At 40.4% G+C, this 16,170-nt stretch overlaps 1 protein-coding gene across 3 annotated transcripts in view; it reads left to right on the top strand.

Moving 5' to 3' along the window:
* FAT3 (FAT atypical cadherin 3) overlaps positions 1-16,170 on the top strand; it is a 697,764-nt gene that overhangs the window by 38,088 nt on the left and 643,506 nt on the right. The window contains exon 1 of one of the 3 annotated variants that reach the window (XM_061628859.1): positions 2,426-2,505. The exons of the other annotated variants lie outside the window; for them this stretch is intronic. The gene's annotated coding sequence lies outside the window, so the exon portion shown is untranslated. Of the gene's footprint in view, positions 1-2,425; positions 2,506-16,170 lie in introns of those variants that run through there. 3 annotated transcript variants of the gene reach the window in all.

The raw sequence follows: 16,170 nt of genomic DNA, 5'->3' as shown, positions 1-16,170 counted from the left end.
CATTGCAACCCTATATGGGTGAGCCAGGAGATTTTGAACACCAGATTGTTTTGCCTGTGGCGGTACCAGAATTTCCTGGAGCATAATTTGAAAGTGTGTTATATGTGTTTCCTTTCTTCCTTTGCCATTTGGACTGTTTGCTTGACACCATATGATGCTATAGGTTGGGAGTTAGTTTGACCTTGGAGGAGATGGCATTTTGTTTGCACTGGCATCACAAGTGGGCAAAATGGACTTGCCTACATTGTCAGCAGCCAAATTAATAGGGGAGGGCAGAATTATCATACTGGATTGCCTGCTTCAACCAAACTGAGAGCCAAATACATTTCCCCCCACAACCAAGCAGTTAATATTTAGACTCATGGTGCAGCTTGTAGGCTGAAAAAGATTCCAGGCTTTGATTTCCATGACTCCTTCCTCCTAAGACACTTGCTAGTGTCAAGGGGCACTTTATTCAGAAAAACAAACAAACCAAATTCCAATTCTGTCTGAGAAACATTAATGCAGAAGGGTAAACAACTGTCTTGGGATTGGTGGGCTTGAAATATTTATGCAAGTGTTTGCTTCCTTTGAAATGTTTATGCACGTGAAAGCTGTGAAAAATGGGCCACAGAAAGTAGGACAAATATCTGACAACCTAAATTCAAGAGGAATTCTTAAGACCTCTAATTCCAGAAGAATACGCACTGCCGCGATGTGTGTATATATTTGTAGGATACTGCCTTGCAGTGAATTTGACCCAGCTGATCTGGTACTGTGGTAGGGTTGCCAGGTTCATGGCCTGAGACTGATCCTGTATCTTTAGGAGAAGAGAAAGTCATCCAAGTGCAACACTGTAATGGGAAAAACCACAAGGTGGAATTCTCTTTCCCCCCCTCCACAACTTTTAAAGATACAGAAGACCTCTTGGAGGCCGGGCCTGGCAACCAAGAGGTCTTCTGTATCTTTAAAAGTTGTACAGGGGGAAGGGAGAATTCCACCTTGTGGTTTTTCCCATTACAGTGGTTCAAGAACTTGTCTTTTTAATAAACTGCTTTGGAATTATTTTCATAAATACACTTTTTGGCGTCTTGGGGGTTTCCCCCCTTTTTTTCTTCCTCTGGCGCAGTGAACACTTGCACTTGGCTGACTTTCTCTTCTCCTAAAGATACAGGATTAGTTTCAGGCCCTGAACCTGGCAACCCTATACTCTGGATCCAGCAAAACATCACCAAAGTATTGGGGAGATGATTGTGAAGTGATTTTAACCTTAAGCCTGGGTGAACATGAATAAGCTCAAGAGCAAACACAAGGCCTAGAGATGTATTTCTTTCAGTATAGTATTTTCATGCCCCTCAGTGCTAGGGGTATAGGGTAAGAGCTGGTGGAGTGTAGTGGCTAAGAGACTGATCTGCAAGCTTTGAACCTTGCCTTTGTCATGAACTTAGTGGGGGTGTTTTGGCAAGCCTGTCTTTCTCTTTCAGCCTCAGTCCTTCCTTCTGCATTATGGGTGAATGCAAATACTGACCTTCATCTTAAAAGGGTTGTTGTAAGGATTATGTGAAGTGCTTTGAACACTGCAAAGCGCAGATGGGGAACCTGTGGCCCTTCAGATGTTGCTGGACTCCACCTCCCATCAGCCCCAGCAAGCATGTCCAGTGGTCAGTGACGATGGGAACTGTAGTTCAGCAACATCTGGAGGACCACAGGAGCCACCTCTGCTTTAAAGTGCCACACATGCATTTATTATTGTTGTTTAGGAATGGGACTTAGAAGGGGGATACAGTAGGGCTCCGTTTCCCGGTGCTCCGCTTCCCGGCATTCCGCTAATGCAGCGGCTTTCCTCCCCACTTTTAAAGCCGCTTTTGCGGCATCTTTGCGTCATTTTCGTGTGACACGACCCATTACAGTCAATGGGGTTCCGCTTTGCGGCAATTTCTGCTTTACGGCGGGGGTCCGGAACGGAACCCGCCATATAAGCGGGGCCCTACTGTACTCCAAATGAGAACTACCCTCTGCCACATTATGTCAGATCCAACCCCCTTCATACTAGGCCTGGCACCAAATGAGGGTTGCACCCCACCAGTCTTTACCATGCTGTCCCTGCCAACAAGCCCACTGTACTAAGCTTCCTGCAAAGGTTTACTTAGGGTGAGGGGAACAGATGGTAGAACTTTCCTTGGGCAGAGGGGAGTCTCAACTTGAGATGGGGAAATCTGACAATTTCAGTTCCTCTCAGGTTCTCCTTTCTCCGATAATAAATGTTCCAGTTCTCAACATTAAACTGTTCAATAGATTTTTTCTGATTGTACACACAGAGCAAGTTAAGAGCAGCAGTCAGTAAGTTATAGCAGGATATATGCAAAAACTTAGATATAGTCATGGGATATCCCTTTAAGAAAGACCAAGCAACAAAAATTTTCAATACACCCTGACATGTATATAATCTCATACTGAAGCCACAGTTCGTAAGAAAATTGGCTGGCATATAAGAAAATTATTCAAGTAGAAAGGCTCAGAGAAAGGGTGAGTGCCATATGACATGATGCAAATAGAAGGAACATTAAGGTTTTTTAAGTTGTCATTTAATTGTAATTTTTATTATTTATTTTTAAACTTACTCTAGAGTAAATACATCTACTGACCAGCCTTGACCATTTTCTGACCAAGACAGATGCTTAGACAATATACTGTTTGGGTGTGTTTCTTAGGTGTAGATGCAGAAACCTCCTCCTCCTTTGTTTTTTATAAATATTTGAAAGTGAAAAATGATACAACTTTACATCATATTTTATTTATAGGTTATAGGACCTAAAAGGAGCCTATTATTATATTGCACAACATTTTGTAATAGTGACCACTGAAGAAGACCTTTCTTCAGAAAATGGAAGTCTTGTCCGAATGAAGAAAATAAAAAAGAACACAAACTCTGGCAAAAGAATTTGAGGAGCACATTGCTAAGAACATAAAAACCAACAATAAAAAATTCTATAAATACATTCAAAGCAGGAGACCATTTAGGGAGGTGATTGGACCCTTGGATGATAAGGGAGTCAAAGGAGTACTAAAGAACGATAAGGAGATTGCAGAGAAGCTAAATGAATTCTTTGCATCTGTCTTCACAGTGGAAGATATAGGGCAGATCCTTGAACCTGAACTAACACTTGCAGGAAGGGATTCTGAGGAACTGAGACAAATAGTGGTAACGAGAGAGGAAGTTCTAGGCTTAATGGACAATATAAAAACTGACAAATCACCAGGCCCGGATGGCATCCACCCGAGAGTTCTCAAAGAACTCAAAGGTGAAATTGCTGATCTGCTAACTAAAATATGTAACTTGTCCCTTGGGTCCTCCTCCGTGCCTGAGGACTGGAAAGTGGCAAATGTAACACCAATCTTCAAAAAGGGATCCAGAGGGGATCCCGAAAATTACAGGCCAGTTAGCTTAACTTCTGTCCCTGGAAAACTGGTAGAAAGTATGATTAAAGCTAGATTAACTAAGCACATAGAAGAACAAGCCTTGCTGAAGCAGAGCCAGCATGGCTTCTGCAAGGGAAAGTCCTGTCTCAGTAACCTATTAGAATTCTTTGAGAGTGTCAACAAGCATATAGATAGAGGTGATCCAGTGGACATAGACTTTCAAAAAGCTTTTGACAAGGTACCTCACCAAAGACTTCTGAGGAAACTTAGCAGTCATGGAATAAGAGGAGAGGTCCTCTTGTGGATAAGGGATTGGTTAAGAAGCAGAAAGCAGAGAGTAGGAATAAACGGACAGTTCTCCCAATGGAGGGCTGTAGAAAGTGGAGTCCCTCAAGGATCGGTATTGGGACCTGTACTTTTCAACTTGTTCATTAATGACCTAGAATTAGGAGTGAGCAGTGAAGTGGCCAAGTTTGCTGACGACACTAAATTGTTCAGGGTTGTTAAAACAAAAAGGGATTGCGAAGAGCTCCAAAAAGACCTCTCCAAACTGAGTGAATGGGTGGAAAAATGGCAAATGCTATTCAATATAAATAAGTGTAAAATTATGCATATTGGAGCAAAAAATCTTAATTTCACATATACGCTCATGGGGTCTGAACTGGCGGTGACCGACCAGGAGAGAGACCTCGGGGTTGTAGTGGACAGCACGATGAAAATGTCGACCCAGTGTGCGGCAGCTGTGAAAAAGGCAAATTCCATGCTAGGGATAATTAGGAAAGGTATTGAAAATAAAACAGCCGATATCATAATGCCGTTGTATAAATCTATGGTGCGGCCGCATTTGGAATATTGTGTACAGTTCTGGTCGCCTCATCTCAAAAAGGATATTCTAGAGTTGGAAAAGGTTCAGAAGAGGGCAACCAGAATGATCAAGGGGATGGAGCGACTCCCTTACGAGGAAAGGTTGCAGCATTTGGGGCTTTTTAGTTTAGAGAAAAGGCGGGTCAGAGGAGACATGATAGAAGTGTATAAAATTATGCATGGCATTGAGAAAGTGGATAGAGAAAAGTTCTTCTCCCTCTCTCATAATATTAGAACCTGTGGACATTCCAAGAAGCTGAATGTTGGAAGATTCAGGACAGACAAAAGGAAGTACTTCTTTACTCAGCGCATAGTTAAACTATGGAATTTGCTCCCACAAGATGCAGTAATGGCCACCAGCTTGGATGGCTTTAAAAGAAGATTAGACAAATTCATGGAGGACAGGGCTATCAATGGCTACTAGCCATGATGACTGTGCTCTGCCACCCTAGTCAGAGGCAGCATGCTTCTGAAAACCAGTTGCCGGAAGCCTCAGGAGGGGAGAGTGTTCTTGCACTCGGGTCCTGCTTGCGGGCTTCCCCCAGGCACCTGGTTGGCCACTGTGAGAACAGGATGCTGGACTAGATGGGCCACTGGCCTGATCCAGCAGGCTCTTCTTAAGTTCTTATGTTCTTATGACCTAAAGGCCAAAACGCATATGGTCTTTTTGGTCTTTTGCTAAGTTGTCTTCAGTTTTGTTTTTGTTGTAAGAATTTTTGGTGAAACTGGTATATATGCACATAAGTAATTGTGGATGTTATGTAAACCTTTCATCTTCACCCGATATATGTTATGTCATGAAGACATTTGTTTTTATTACATGTTAAGTATGCTTTATGGTGAAAACTATTAAACAATTGTTGTTGTTACGTGCCTTCAAGTCAATTACGACTTACGGTGACCCTATGAATCAGCGACCTCCAAGAGCATCTGCCATGAACCACCCTGCTCAGATCTTATAAGTTCAGGTCTGTGGCTTCCTTTATGGAATCAATCCATCTCTTGTTTGGCCTTCCTCTTTTTCTACTCCCTGCTTTTTTTCCCAGCATTATTGTCATTTCTAGTGAATCAGGTCTTCTCATTATGTGTTCAGAGTATGATAACGTCAGTTTCATCATTTTAGCTTCTAGTGACAGTTCTGGTTTAATTTGTTCCAACACCCAATTATTTGTCTTTTTCGCAGTCCATGGTATGCGCAAAGCTCTCCTCCAGCACCACATTTTGGTTAATGACTGTGCCAAGGTATTGATAATCCTTGACAAGTTCAATGTCCTCATTGTCAATTGTAAAGTTACATAAATCTGCTGTCATTACTTTCGTCTTCTTGACGTTCCGCTGTAGTCCTGCTTTTGTGCTTTCCTCTTTAACTTTCATCAGCATTTGTTTCAAATCATTACTGGTTTCTGCCAAGAGTATGGTATCGTCTGCTTATCTTAAATTATTGATGTTTCTTCCTCCAATTTTCACACCTCCTTCATCTTGGTCCAATCCCGCTTTCCATATGATATGTTCTGCATACAGATTAAACAAATAAAGTGATAAAATACAATCCTGTCTCACACCCTTTCCGATGGGGAACCAATCGGTTTCTCCATATTCTGTCCTTATAGTAGCCTCTTGTCCAGAGTATAGGTTGTGCATCAGGACAATTAGATGCTGTGGCACCCCATTTGTTTTAAAGCATTCCATAGTTTTTCATGGTCTACACAGTCAAAGGCTTTCCTGTAGTCTATAAAGCACAGGGTGATTTTCTTCTGAAATTCCTTGGTCTGTTCCATTATCCAACGTATGTTTGCGATATGATCTCTGGTGCCTCTTCCCTTTCTAAATCCAGCTTGGACGTCTGGCATTTCTTACTCCATATATGGGAAGAGCCTTTGTTGTAGAATCTTGAGCATTACTTTACTTGCATGGCATATTAAGGCAATAGTTCGGTAATTACTGCATTCTCTGGGATCCCCTTTCTTTGGAAGTGGGATATTTATTGAACGCTTCCAGTCTGTGGGCCATTGTTTAGTTTTCCATATTTCTTGACAGATTTTAGTCAAAATTTGGACAGATTCAGTCTCAGTAGCTTGTAGTAACTCTATTGGTATGCCATCTATTCCTGGTGATTTGTTTCTTCCAAGTTTTTTAAGAGCAGCTTTCACCTCACATTCTAAAATTTCTGGTTCTTCATCATATGGTTCCTCCGTGAATGAATCTGTCATTCTGGCATCTCTTTTATAGAGTTCTTCAGTGTATTGCTTCCATCTTCCCTTTATTTCATCTTGGTCAGTCAGTGTGTTCCCCTGTTGATTAATTATTCAACATCCCTACTCATGGTTTAAATTTCCCTTTCATTTCTCTAATCTTTTGGAATAGGGCTCTTGTTCTTCCCATTTTGTTGTCCTTTTCTATTTCTGCAATAACTATTGTAATAGTTTTCTTTTTCCTTACGTACTAATCGTTGAATAGTTGCATTTAGGGTTCTGGCCGTGTTTCTATCTCCTTTTGCTTTTGCTTTCCTTCTCTCTTTAACCATTTTAAGAGTTTCTTCAGTCATCCATTGAGGTCTTTTTCTCTTTTTAACAAGAGGTATTGTCTTTTTGCATTCTTCCCTGATCATGAGACTGACTTCAGTCCATAGTTCTTCTGGTTCTCTGTCAACTAAGTTTAAACCCTCAAACCTGTTCCTTATTTAATCTTTATATTCTTCTGGGATGTTATTTAAATTGTATTTTGGCATTATGATTGCTTTGTTGTTCTTCTTTAGCTTTACTCTGATTTTCGATATGATCAGTTCATGATCTGTACAGCAGTTTTCTCCTGGTCTTATTTTTGCAGAAAGTATGGAACTTCTCCATCTTCTGTTTCCAATTATATAATCAATTTGATTCCTATATTGACCATCTGCTGATGTCCACGTGTACAGTCGTCTTTTTGATTGCTCAAAAAATGCGTTGGCTAGAAACAAATTATTGGCTTCACAGAATTCAATAAGTCTTTCTCCTGCTTCATTTCTGTCTCCTAAGCCCCATTTCCCTACAATTCCTAGTTCTTCTCTGTTCTCTACTTTTGCATTCCAGTCCCCCATGATTATCATGATATCTTGTTTTGGTGTGTGATCAATTTCCTGCTGTACTTCTGTGTAAAATCTCTCAAATTCTTCTTCTTATGCGTTTGATGTTGGAGCGTAGACTTGGATGATGGTTATGTTAATAGGTTTCCCATTTAATCTCATTGATATCACTCGCTCAGACCTTGCGTTGTAGCTCCTAATTGCTTTTGCTACATCACTTTTCACTATTAAAGCAACCCTGTTTCTTCTTGATTTCTCATTTCCTGCATAAAATATTTTGTAGTTACCTGATTGAAAATGTCCCATTCCAGCATTTTAATTCACTCACGCCAAGTATTGTAATGTTGATACGTTCTATTTCTTGCTTCACAATTTCTAACTTTCCCTGGTTCATGCTTCTCACGTTCCATGTTCCTATTATGTGCGTCGTACAACTCCGGACTCTCCTTTCACATCTGTGCACATCAGCCTCTGGGCTTCCTTTCGGCTTTGACCCAGCTGCGTCATTAGTCACAGCGTTACTCGTATTTGTCCTTTGTTCTTCCCCAGTAGCTCGGTGAGTGCCTTCTGACCTGGAGGTCTCATCTTCCAGCACTATCTTGCATTGCATTTTAGATACTCTGTTCATAGGGTTTTCGTGGTAAGAGGTATTCAGAGGTGGTTTACCACGATATATTTTTAATACCTGAATTAGCACATTGTTGTTGTTATATGCCTTCAAGTCAATGACGACTTGCGGTGACCCTATGAATCAGCGACCTTCAACAGCATCTGTTATAAACCACCCTGTTCAGCTCTTGTAAGTTCAGGTCTGTGGCTTCCTTTATGGAATCAATCCATCTCTTAGTTTGGCCTTCTTTTTCTACTCCCTTCTGTTTTTCCCAGCATTATTGTCTTTTCTAGTGAGTCATGTCTTCTCATTATGTGTTCGAAGTATGATAACTTCAGTTTCATCATTTTAGCTTCTAATGATTTTATTTTTTATTTGATTTATATCCTCAAAGCTCCAACACCACATTTTAAATGAGTTGATTTTTCTCTTATCCACTTTTTTCACTGTCCAATTTTCACATCCATGCAGAGATTGGGAATACCATGGGCTGAATGATCCTGGCTTTAGTGTTCAGTGATACATCTTTGCATTTGAGGATCTTCTCTCATAGTTGTCCTTGCCAGTCCTAGCCTTCTTCTGATTTCTTGACTATTGTCTCCATTTTGGTTAATGGCTGTGCCAAGGTATTGATAATCCTTGACAAGTTCAATGTAGTTAGCACATTACTTTGCCCAATTTTATTTTCAAGCAGTTTTCAACATTCCCATATCACTTCATGATTTACTTACTTATTTATTTGAATGTTCATCACCCATATGTGGTGGACCCGCAGTGAAGTTACGACGTTTTAGAATGTAGTGTTTTCAGAAATGGAAAAGATTACCAATCAAAAATATATATAGAACTCCTGAATTGGCTCTATTAAATTTGTTTCTAAATGAAAAGTTGGCTGTAAAGGATAAGCAGCTAATTAGTTTTGTGCTAGTGGTAGCCTGGTTTCTTTTTGCTCGAGTTTGGAAGGAGTTGAAGGGCATCTCCATCCTTTCGTAGTACAAAAAAACATTGGCGGTTAGCAATAATAGAAAAACTTACACAAAAGATAATGTTTGCAAAAGGCAGAAAACAAAAGGACACATTTGCCACAGAATGGTGGTGTTTTATTTCCTACACTAATGTGGCAGATAGCAATATAAGAGTCCCTAAGGTTTTCTACGATCTATGGATTTTGTTAAGGTGATTTTTTTGTACTGTATCCCTTTGCTTTGTATCTAGATGCAGAAAAATGTATATATATATATATTTGTGGATTCTCAATATGCAATCAAGATATTTTTAATTCCCTGTTTTGGTACCCCACTGTTTTGGTTGTTTTGTTATATCTTAAATAATAGTATTAATAAAGGGGGCAAAAAAAGAAAATTCATCACCATTTTGGTGTACATTTCTCCTAACATACACATGTTTGTAAGCAAGTTTGCTTAACGTACACATTTTTGCAATGTATAGTTCCCCAATATTTACATTTTCCTTAATGTAGTGCATTTTGTATGTTATTTTTACTACTAGATGCACTCTTTTATGTACGCTTCACCATAGTTTATGCATTTTTTTTGTATACGTTACTTGGCTGAACACAGAATTTGCAAGTATGAATTTCAAAGGGTGGTTGTGCTTTGATTCTCCTATTGTTTTGCAAAGTGCAAATAGGTAGATTTGCTTTTAAATACAAGCTGAGTTGAATTTCTCCCCCATCCTTCGGCTCGACATGGTGTCATATTAGCTGGAAATGATGCATGATATGTCAGTTCCTCTCTGGGAATATGGGGCTTGTAGTTTATTAATTATAAGGTGACAAGGGGAGTGTCTATTCATATGTCTAGGCATGTATTACAAATATATTAGGATTAGACATTGCAGAGGTAAAGCTCCTCTCTGCAATTTATGTTTTGGGGGCAAAATAAGAACTAGTAACATTGGTGATATTCTGATTTGAAGAATTCTGATTGAAATGAACAGAGTAAGAAATATACCCGCGGAGTTGAGTTCTGAAATGCTTGCATTGGTCATAATCCATGCCATGGTAGAGCTTCTGATTTATTAATTCTATCCAAAAGCATATTTTTGGTTTTACATTACTTAATGTTGCTTAAAAATGAGAGTAATGTGCCATGTACCAAAAGGGTGAACATGATTAAATATGCAGCAGTATTGATTTCAAGGAAACATGATTTTTGTTTGTTTTCTGTGCATTCATGTGGTTGAGAGTCTGTGTGATACATCACTTGACTAATATTGGCCTCCCTTTTCTTGAAATAAGTGGCTTTGTTAGATTGCTAAAATTGTCTGAAGCTGTGGACTCCTTTCTACCTGCTGTATATTTTTGGGAACTTCCCACTTCAGCTGTAACGTGTATGCTCATTAACACAGAGCTTGGAAAAGTTACTTTTTTTGAACTACAACTCCCATCAGCCCCAGCCAGCATGGCCATTGGATTGGGATGATGGGAGTTGTAGTTCAAAAAAGTAACTTTTCCAAGCTCTGCATTAACATAAGATCCTGCTGGATCAAATAAAAGCTGTGTCCCGGTTTCTACAGTGACCAGCCAGATGTCCAGAGCTCATAAGCAGGGCATGAAGGCATTACCTTCAGTGTTGTTTATCCTCAGCACCTATTATTCAGAGATATGCTGCCTCTGAACATGGAGGTTCCATTCAGTTATCCTAGTATATCAAGGTCTATCTTATGAAAAGGTTCCTAGATACTTAAAGAGCAGCATCCCAACTAAGGAGGGACAGATTGGCCTAGTTCCATTTCATGTCAATTTTTCATCCGCTAAACTGTGATTTTGTTCCATCACCGGTTTTGTGGATTTGTTAAGTACACAGCAAAAAAATTAAAAACAATTAAATAGTGCACATTTTGTGCATATTTTCTTTTACATAAAGTACATAGTTTTGACCATATTTTCAACTGAATTCTATCACAGAATTTGGAGATGTGCATAATAGAATTGAGATGGTATGGCACAGTGGGGAGGAGAGCCTGGCTGGGAGTCCAGAGTCTGTGAGTTCAAATCCCCGCTCGTGTCTCCTGGGTGTCAAGGGCTAGCTAAAGATCACCTCCACGGTGAGTGGCTCAGGGGTGATGTGCCCTGCCACCTGTGCAGCCATGGGCAAGCTGCCTAGTCCCAAGGAGCCCAGTTGCCCCCCAGCTGGCAGTTGCGGACAAGGAAGGGGCTGGCTTGTGCAGCTGTGGCAAGCTGAGCAGGCCCTAACCAGCTGAGGAGGACTAGCTTGAGAAGGAGGCAATGGTAAAGCCCCTCTGAATACTGCTTACCATGAAAGCCCTATTCATAGGGTTGCCATAAGTCGGGATTGACTTGAAGGCAGTCCATTTCCATTTTCATAATAGAATTGATAGTTGCGTTCCGATACACATATAAGTCAGGGGCCGGGGAATTAGGGTGGTTTGCTTTAGAAAGCAGAAACAAACAAATTTCTCTGCTATCCTTAATCACAACACAGAATTTCCCATGAAAATATAAAGCAGAATTACAGGAGGAGGAGGAGCTGAAAGTTGCTAGTACCAGTTGTATAAATCCCAATACAGTAGGGCCCCGCTTTACAGTGCTTTGCTTTACATCGTTCCGCTAATACAGCGGTTGTGAATTGTAGAAAGGCCCCGCTTTACAGCGCTTGTTCTGCTTTTACGGCAGTTTTTTGCCACCGGGCGCCATTTTGGTCAATGTAAATCAATGGGATCCGCTTTACAGCGGGGGTCTGGAACATAACCCGCTGTATGAGCGGGGCCCTACTGTATGTTGCAAGCAAATAGCTGTTCACCAGGGGACTGAAGCAAAACAAAAGGAGGAAGAAAAAGAGGACTCTCCCCCTTCTATTATAGTTTCTCAGATTATTATCTCCAAAAGGAGCTACTAACCTCCTGACTCGTGCAATAGATTCCATCCCACTTGCCAGCCAATCTAATAGGGAGTCAGTAAAGATTAGACAGTGACATTATATTAAGAGTATTTTGGGAAGGAACGTGATTAGCCAAGTGTTCTTAGAGAGATGAGAAGTAATTTAACCCTCTCTTGAAAGGCCTATTTTATGATAGGGTTCCAAATTGAATTTGTCCTGATTGTTAATAATCAATTTAATAGGGAAAGAAATGGTGGGACGAACAGGAGGGAGAGGCAGGAACTGCATGCTAATAGAACCAGAGAAGCCATTATGTAAAAACATTATCTGCTGCTGTTGTTGGTTATTGCTGTTGTTAAGTTGCAATGGGAAGGGGCATTTCCTTCACACACCCAAATGCCCACTCCCAGCTTCCTGTTAAGGATTTAGTCATTCATTCGGAAGGGACTAAAAAATAATCTGGATTGCCTTCTGTCCAAAAGCGGGATTCTCCATGTTCGAAGTGGGACAGGAACAATTCCCAGTTTGGTCCTCTTTGCAGGGGGAGGGAGATAGAGAGATAGTCCTCATGGCTGCCTAGGTTACCACTGACCTGTGCTTATTTTTTCCTGTCTGTCTTCCTTCCATGTTAACTGATATGTCTCAGGGAGCTATTCACACCTCTGACTCATCTTCCTGGTTCTGTCTTCTCTGCAGACCACTGGAGGAGAAGAAGCCATGTTCTCTTTGTCTCCTCTAGCATGAGGGGCAATGTCCAAGCATGGTTATTGCAGCCTCTAACTTAGTTAGCTAGATAGAAGTAGCACCTTTCCTATCAAGTTATGTATTTCTATTAATAATTTCTTATTTTCTTACTTTGAAACCAAGTGTAAGTCTGAGCGATTTAAAGCAAAGGAAAATCTCGCAACATAGAGCGCTGAGGAAGCTACACTAAGCTAAACTCTGCTAATTTACTAAAACTCTAATTGGTCTACCAGCCATTGGAGAACCGTTGGCAGTCCATACACAAGCTCACTGAAGGTCAGGCAACACAATCCAGCTCAAGAGGCCGTTAAAGCATGTTTGAGCATAATTTATTTATTTATTTATTTAAAATATTTCTATCCCACCCTTCTGCCCTATAATAGGGCACTCAGGGCGGCTTACAAAAATAAAATCAAACACGTACATAATAAAATTGTAAACAGTAAAATCACAAAAACATTAAAATAAATTAAAATACATAAAATACAATTAAAATACATAAAATACAATTAAAATACATAAAATACTATACATACATACATACATACATACACAGACACAGACAGACAGACACACACACACACACACATAGGGATTGGTACTAAAGGGACTACAAAGGTAAAATTTAACGTAGAAGGCATAAAAATAATGAAATTTCTTATCCTGAGTTTACTTATTATTATTATTACTTAACAATGGAACTAAGTCTTATGCTGATGTGCTGCATAATCATGTTGGCTTTTGGAAAATTTAGCTTTTTCATGATCTAGTGGCATTGCAGGAATTTTTGGGAAAGCTATATTGTGCGAGGACCACTTTCCTAAGGAAGTACGCCCGCATCAAAAACTGGCTGGAGAATGGAATCTCCCTCCTTCCTTGTCACTGAGGCCGGAGTATTGCTGGTGGCTGTACCTCTACTATCCCTGGCCCTGGTAAGTGCATTTTAAAGGGAAGGGGGTAGATGAGGCTGAAATTCTGCAGCTTGGATTTTAATCTGACATGGGGAAGAATTCAGGGATTTTATAAATACCTGCTGTCTCTTTGACCTGTTCTGGCATCTCTGTGCTTAACATTTGTTGAAGTTGGACTTCCGTAACGTTCTTGAAAGTGGGTACAAAACTCTGTGGGCTGCCTTCTGATGCTGGTTGGTCACCAGGAATACTTCGCTCCAGTGACTGACCATCGCTTTCTTCAGGGACTTGTGGTCTAATGCAATCTTCTGTGGAATGTTGTTTCACAAAGATCTAGTCCAGATGCCCTCTTGACTGTGCTGCATTTGCACCTTAATTCTGATGCGGCACCACAGGAGAGGGCATTCTTGATGCAAGCACCCCAATTATGGAATGCCAGATAGAAATTTAGCATTTCGCCCAGGCCTTTGGCTGAGTTTGTCTTTGCTGGTTTCTATATGCTGGTTTTTGGGTGAAGAATTTTAAATGTACAGCAGGAGAAGGAAACAAAGAGTGGATTGTAACTTATCACTTGGAATGGAAATTTGTCAACTTCTCTCTGTTTCTAATTTTTCCAATATTAAGTTCAGTTCTCCACATTTCAGTAGAAATTTGCAATTTTTAAAAACAAAAATCCTCGTGAAAATTCATCAGCATTGTAGTGCAAATTGCACCTTACATACACATTTTTGCATGTGGTTTTGATTAATGTACACATTTTTGCAAGTGATTTCACCTAATATAATGCATTTTTAATTTTATTTTTAATAGTATATTCCCCTGATAAAAGCATTTTTGGAAATATTCTTTGGCTCGAGCACTGAATTGCAATATTCAGATACGTGTAAATTTCTTAGGATGGGCTGTGTTTCAATTGTCAAGTTCTTTTTGAAAGTGTGAATTTGATAGATTTGGCTTCAAATGCGACCTGAATCAAATTTCTCTCCCATCCCTACTTATGACTTGGGTGACCAATGTGGTACCCTCAATATGTTGTTGGGCTATGACTCCCATCATCCTTGACCACTGGCTATGTTGGCTGGGGCTGATGGGAGTTGTAGTCCAAAACATCTGGAGGGTGAAACATGGGCTTCCTTTGTCTAATGAGAGCATGGAACAGAAAAAATAAGGGTTGATGGATGTGTGTGCATTTGCTTCTGTCTGATAGATGCTCATTGCTTAGTGACTCACTTGATAAGTGTAATCCCTCTGTTGAAAGGAATGATGTTGGGCAGTCTGAAAGATTTGTATATGGTCATATATTTCCTAGATAATCATTTAATGGTGTGGTCCTCATGTGAAGATGGTGATGATGTGTGGACTAGCCTTTCAGAAGGGGTGGATGGGGTTAAAGTGGGGTGAGGAAGATGTTCAAACGAGAGAGAAAAAGTTGAGAGCTTCAAAACAAGGGACTGGAAACATAAGAAGAGTCTGCTGGATCAGGCCAGTGACCCATCTAGTCTAGCATCCTGCTCTCACAGTGGCCAACCAGGTGCCCTTGGGAAGCCCACAAGCAGAAGCATAAGGAGCACTCTCCCCTCCTGCAGTTTCTAGCAACTGGCATTCAGAATCATGCTACATCCTGATCATGAAGGCAGAGTGTAGCTATCATGGCTAGTAGTCATCACTAGCCTTTATCCTTCTTGTATTCGTCTAATCCTCTTTTAAAGCCATCTAACTTGGTGGTAGGGATAGGGTTTGCTGCCTAGTTCCGATCCGCTTGTATTCCGATAGTCCGTTGTTCCATCCCAATCCGCCCTTTTTTTGTTCCTGCTTGCTTTGGCACTTGTCAATTCGTTCTGCTGCTGCTGCTGTTCTTTTGTTGCAAAAATATTTTGCATAATTGTTAACGTAAATGCCTATGTAAATGATTGCGGTGCTTTATTTTTTCCTATTTATCACACCTACACACCGCTACAAATGCACCAACTTAGATGAAATTATGAAGACAATTCTGTAAAACTTGGGAGGGAAAATTAAAAAAACTGTGCTGATTACAGCTGTGTTGCACTGTAAAAAATCCATACCGATTACAGCTGCAGCCCGTTGCAAGAAATCAGTGCCAGTCCGAGAAGATAGCAGACTGACGAATTCAGTTGGGATCCTTGATAAGTCCGATTTAGCAGATATTCTCCCCCAACCCTACTTAGTGACAATCTGCCTCTTGCGGGAGCAAATTCCATAGTTTAACTATGTGCTGCGTGAAGAAGTACTTTCTTGTCTGTCCTGAGTCTTCCAGCATTCAGCTTCTTTGAATGTCTACGAGTTCTAGTATTATGAGAGACAGAGAAAACCAAATGCTGCAACCTTTCCTTATAGGGGAGTCGCTCCATCCTCTTGATAGTTTTGGTTGCCCTTTTCTGAACCTTTGTTGAAACATGACATCTTTGTTGTTGGTTGATCCTGCAATTCCTTCTCAGAAACAGGTATTTTTTCCTCCTCTCCTTTAGTTTGCAAACTCTGAGCCAACTCTAGCATCAGGAAGCTGAAAAAGAGGCAATTGGCTCAATCTGATTCCAGTTAAAATGGAAAACATACTACAGAGGCAGGACCTCTGTGCAGATCAATGCGATACTAAATAGAAAACAAAAACAGCACTCAAGCCAAAAAAGTCGATGTGCCTGAAGGGCAAAATCTTGCCCTTGTCATATTATCTTATGTCGGGCTGATGCAGACAAA

The sequence above is a fragment of the Rhineura floridana genome, chromosome 5 (assembly GCF_030035675.1).
Source record: "Rhineura floridana isolate rRhiFlo1 chromosome 5, rRhiFlo1.hap2, whole genome shotgun sequence".
Taxonomy (NCBI): domain Eukaryota; kingdom Metazoa; phylum Chordata; class Lepidosauria; order Squamata; family Rhineuridae; genus Rhineura; species Rhineura floridana.
This window is presented reverse-complemented; position numbering and strand designations above follow the sequence as displayed.